The 5,727-nt window shown below is 47.5% G+C and overlaps 1 long non-coding RNA gene across 1 annotated transcript; it reads left to right on the top strand.

Moving 5' to 3' along the window:
* Positions 1 to 5,240: 5,240 nt before the first annotated feature.
* Positions 5,241 to 5,503, top strand: LOC124975300 (uncharacterized). The gene is made up of 2 exons (XR_007106885.1): positions 5,241 to 5,307; positions 5,407 to 5,503. It is a non-coding gene; the product is annotated as an uncharacterized LOC124975300 (long non-coding RNA).
* The last annotated feature ends 224 nt before the right edge of the window (positions 5,504 to 5,727 follow it).

Genomic DNA, 5,727 nt, shown 5'->3' with positions numbered 1-5,727 from the left:
AAGAAAATGGGCACATGAAAGGAATGAGATGCTGATGCACTGACAGATGGAGACCAGGAGACCTGGGCTCCACCCACCGTTACACCCTCCAGTCCTCATAAGACCTTCTGAAGCCCACCTTTGTCAAGTCCCCTGGATCAGAGAGCATCCTTTAACTCTCTTGTGGTGAATCTCTCTTTGAACTCCTGGTGTCTGTTAGTCTTCTGTCCTTGAGTAGGAGATTACTGCTATGGGGTAACGTCTGTTTGCCCTACAGAACACAGCATCCCAGTGATGGTGCAATAGGATCAACTCCATGAATAACAGTGAAGACAGAGGGAAGCCTCTCTGGGACCCAGCCTCTAACATCCTGAGGATGTCATGTCACAGGAAGACCACTAGATGGCAGACAAACCACAGCAAACAGAACTGCCTATCCCCAAATATCAGGGAAATGAGAGAGTGGTGTGTCCTCTTATCAGCAGGGAGCCCCTCAGGCTTCACCAGTGTGGGTTTGTGACAAGAGACTCATAGCAGAAGCTATCAGGGGCTGCCTCGTGGGGAAGCTCTTCAGTGCTCTTGGCCTGGAAGCCCAGCATGGTCCCTGCTCTCTGTGTCCCCAGAACCTATGTGGTATAAGTTGAATCCTGTTTTCTGATTTCAAGGCTGAAGCCTTACCCCAGTGTGGCTGCAGGTGGAGAAATGGACTGAAGGAGGTCCTGAGGTTAAGTGAGGGGATGCAGAAGGGAGCTGACCCCACTCCACATGTGTCCACCCTCCAAGGGCCTCCAGGGAGACCTCCCCTGCCTGCTCACAGTCATCAAGGGAAGGCCTGGGGGACACAGAAAGGGACACCACCAGGCTGGACAGAGACGCCTTACCAGGGACCAGACCCTCGATTGTGGCTTTTCAGTCTCCAAAACTTGAGATGTAAATTCCTGTGTTTAATACCCAGTCCAGGCTTTTGAGGTTTCTTTCAAAACCAGAGCAAGTGACTCCACTTTCCCAAACCTCCCTGAGCAGAGTCAGTCACAGGAGACCCTGTGCACATGTACCTGCCTGTCTTCTCCTCCTGCATCTGCTCTGACCCCACTGGAGAGGGAGGACCTGGCTTTGACCTCAGCATTAGGCTAAGCACAGTGTTTCTTGCTTAAGAAATTGCTCAGCTGTTTTGCTTTGTGATCAGAATCACAATAAATTTAGTGAGAAGCTGTCTGGGGCTCCTGCCTGAGGTTTCCATGATGATTTCCCATCTATGATGCGAAAGCACTGAGTACAATGCCCTGGTTTCTCTTCCCTGGGGCATCACCTACTTGGTGAAATCTGTGAGGTCCTAGGACAGAGCTGATGTGGAGGTGCTATGGTAAGGAGGGAAGTGGTGAGGGACCTCAGGACAACTGTCCACCTATTCCAAGTGGATCCTCTGAATGTGCTGAGCCCAGTACTAAAGAGCTGCTTCCATCTTGACATAGGCAGTGGTGAGCCAGCGGGTGCTGCCCTGTGCTGAGTCCAGCCCTCCCCATGTGAGGAGCAGCTCAGTCACTCAGCTACTCAGGGCCCATGGACATGGTGCCGGGGCTCAGAGATGTTCTGGGAGCTGATTTGTGACCAGGGAGGAGTTGCTTCATTTTGGCTTCCTGGGGATGGCCAGCTCTTCTCTAGCCCTCTACAGGTCTATGCGGCAACTTTTATTGGCGACTTTTCAGAGGCACACACTGTCCTCATCCAATACGCACACTTCTTCCCCTAGCAATGAGCTGGGCCACATGGCCACACAACAGGGCTCCTTGTGTCACAGCACAAGCCTGCTGCAGAGTGTCCTGGTCTGGATGACTAACACAGACATGCTTACCAGTAAAATGGTCAGTGGGTTGGTGTAGCTCCCCAGTATGGAGGGTGCTGTCTCAGCACTGCAGAGAGCCCGGCCAGCAGTGAGCTTCACTCTCAGGAACTGGAGGAGCAAGGAGCAACCCCTTGTCCTTCCCCTGAAGGGGAGGAGCCAGCAGGCCTCAGACATCTACAAGGCCTTTGCTTTAGTGTTATGTGCATATCCTGTTGTCTATCTATACATGCGTGTGATATCGAAATTGGAAAATGGAGAGCTGATCAGTGCACCTGCTGAAAAGAGGAGGGTCATTGGAAAAGGGAGACATTCCTGAAACTTCCAAGGGAAGCCACCTCATCATGGAGACCCTATCAAGTAAATGGCATTAAAGGAGCTAAGGAGCTGCTCTCAATCTCCCCACAAGTGACCAATGGGAATTCTGCTGACTGTTAACAGCAGATAGGAACAAGGTCAATTTGACCAGCTGGATCTTAATTATCTACCAAAATATTTAAAACCACCACACAGCCATTCCTGGGCATTTAAAAGAAGAAACAATAGTAAATGTGATTTAATATGTACACTTGTGTTAACTCCAAGAATAAGTAAGAGTGGAGGCTACTGTAGAGAGATTATTAGGCAGGAGTGCCTAATAACTATCAAGAGAAAGTGCCAGAGTCAGAAATTTTTAGTTAGTATAAGGCCTGTAGATCTTTTCAACCTCCTACACAAGTAGGCTTAATCAACGTTGAATGGTGTGATTATCTAGCCGAAACACAGAGGTAATACCAACAAAAAGATATTCTACTAAAATCATGTGATATAAGCATAACTATATTTTATGGAGACAGAAATTGTGGTATATATAGGCAATATAACATTACTCAATTTTAAAGAGGAATGAAATCATGGCATTTGATGTTAAATGGATGGAGTTGGAGAATATCATGCTAATGGAAATATGTCAAACACAAAAAACCTAAGGCCAAATGACTCATCTGATATGCAGATACTAATTTTAGTAAGGTGGTCATTAGTGGAGAATAGAGTTACTTTATATTAGGTAGAGGGGAGAGAGTAAACGGGGGTAAGGGGTATAGAAGTAGGAAGGATAGAGTGAAATGGACATTATTACCTCATGTGCATGTATGACTGCATGGCCCATGTGAGCCTACATATGTAGAACCAGAAAAGTGAGAAATTACACTAAACTTATGTATGATCTATCAAATGTATAAATGCATTCTGCTGTCATGTAGAATAAATTGGAACAAATAACAAATTAAATGTTATGTATACATTCCTCATAATTCTGACAATGCTACAGGTTTATGCTCCTAAAAAAAGGCTTGATCCCCTCCAGCCTGTGAGGCCTTGTTATGGGATCAACTTCTCCTCTCGTACACCTCATGGTGAGAGGTCACTGATTCTATCATCTTCACGACATCATTGACATGTTCCAGATGCTGCAGCCTTTAGTGTGTATTGAACTCATTTCAGTACCTATGTCTTTTTGTTCTCTCTCATAGATTCTCTGACCCCCAGGTGACTTCACAACCTCTTCTTCCCCAACCAGACTTTTACCATGGACCCCTCCACTGTCCTGATTTCTAAAAGGGGACTCCAAACTCTTTGCCCCTTTCAGCTTGAAGCAACCAGAGTAGTCACTATCCCGTTTCCTAACAGCAGAAAGGAGTCCCTTAAATTAGGGGGGTGAATGAAGTCAGGATGAAAGGGAGGCAGGTAGTGTAGGTAGATTTTCTGGGTCAGAGTGAGAAAACAGAGCCCCATTTGCAACTAGGAATTTGGAGACCACCCAGGGAGATTAACAGTCAGTGTTGCCAGTCCTGTCACCAGAGCAAACACAACAGACAATAACAATCATGGGAACCTGATCCTGAAGCCCTGGGACAGGAGCAGTGATCCTGTCCTGTGGGGGCCACTAAGACTTGGGAGTCTGCAATGCATTCAGGACACAGGGCTGCTGGGCTCTGCACATTGGACCTGTTTCTCCAAAAGCAAATTCAGGAAGGTTTTCTGTATTCTTCTGTGACTTGTATTAACATCATCCCACTAAGGAGAGCCTTCCCCAGGGATTCGTGGAATGCAGTCAGAATAAAGGTCAGCAGTGGACCAGGCTGGTCAGAGAACAAGATAAAAGATCCATTGTCATGATTTTGGGACACCTTGCTACAAATTCTGCATGTTGATACTCCACAATCCTGTCACTGGAGCAAACACAACAGACAATAACAATCATGGGAACCTGATCCTGAAGCCCTGGGACAGGAGCAGTGATTCTGTCCTGTGGAGGACACTAAGACTTAGGAGTCTGCAATGCATACAGGACTCAGGCTGCTGGGCTCTGCACATTGGCTCTGTCTCCCCAAAAGCAAATTCAGGAAGGTTTTCTGTTTTCTTCTGTGACTTGTATTAACATCATCCCAATAAGGAGAGCCCTCCCCAGGGATTTGTGGAGTGGAGCCAGAACACAGGTCAGCAGTGGGTCAGGCTGATGGGAGGAAAAGACCCTGCTCTGAGGATTTCCCAAGTGAGCAGTGAGGATGGATTGTCCTGTGAATTTAAAAGAGGGCACAGAACACTCAGAGAGCCCATTCAGTGAATGTGACCAGACCCTGGAGGTGTCTAGAGAGGAGGGAAGTGGTGGGAATGGAGAGGGTTTGCAATTTTATTGCTGTCCCCAGGATGTCCCCAGAGCCCTCAGCAAGGAGCAGGTCACTGTTCAGTGCACATGGTCCAGGGTGGGCTGAGCTACATGCTTCACTAAAGTCATGTAAAAAACAAAACTTTCTTCTACAGTTATTCTAAACTTTGAAGAGAAGACACTGAGGAAAAGCCTGGCAGGCCCTGCACCTGCTGCTCTGGGGAGTCAGGCACCATCATGTCTATGTGTGTGTGTTGGAGAGACTGAGGCACTAAGGTCTGGAATCATGACTGATTACACCTCCTCCAGATTGCTAGTCCTGCAGGGTCACTGTCTAGAAAAACCGAAACATATTCAGTTTCTAGATTCTAATGTCCTTTGCCTTCATTGCTGTTTTTGATATCACATTCAAGTTAATCCCTTTACCCCTGAACTGCAGCCTGCTAGTTAGGTCAATGATAAGGAATTGTCATTACGAAACCCAAGAAAAGCCTTTCCTGAACCATGAAGAGAAGAAGTCACTACTTACAAGAGAGTGCACTGATTTGTCCTGTGTATGTCAGGTGAATGCATGATCTTCTCTGGCACACCTGTGCTGCTCTAAGTGACCTGGCACACCTGGGACACTGGGGCTGTGTTGACAGAGACTATACAGCCCTGCAGCTGTGCCCAGTCTGCCCAGCCCTGCTGATTTGCATGTGCCCACAGCACAGTCCACTCCCTGAGGACTTCTTAATAGGCTACTCACACTCTGTGCAGGAGTCAGTCCCATCAGGACACAGCATGGACATGAGGGCCCCTGCTCAGCTCCTGGGGCTACTTCTGCTCTGCCTCCCAGGTAAGGAGTTTCTCAGTCCAAAGATTTCAGAGACCTGCCCTGCAGTCTAATTGGGTGTAATTGTGTGAATATTTGTGTCTTGCTTTTTTTCAACATTAGGTGGCAGAAGTGACATCCAGATGACACAGTCTCCATCTCTTCTGTCAGTATCTCGAGGTGACAGAGTCACCATCACCTGCAGGGCAAGTCAGGGCATTAGCGATGATTTAAGCTGGTATCAGCAGAAAACAGGGGAAGCTCCTAAGCTCCTCATCTATGGTGCAACCAGTTTACAATCTGGGGTCCCATCAAGGTTCAGTGGCAGTGGATATGGGACAGATTTCACTCTCACCATCAGCAGCCTGGAGCCTGAAGATGTGACCACTTATTACTGTCTACAAGATTACAATCTTCCTCCCACAGTGATACAGGCCATGACAA

The sequence above is a fragment of the Sciurus carolinensis genome, unplaced genomic scaffold (assembly GCF_902686445.1).
Source record: "Sciurus carolinensis unplaced genomic scaffold, mSciCar1.2, whole genome shotgun sequence".
Lineage (NCBI taxonomy): Eukaryota > Metazoa > Chordata > Mammalia > Rodentia > Sciuridae > Sciurus > Sciurus carolinensis.
This window is presented reverse-complemented; position numbering and strand designations above follow the sequence as displayed.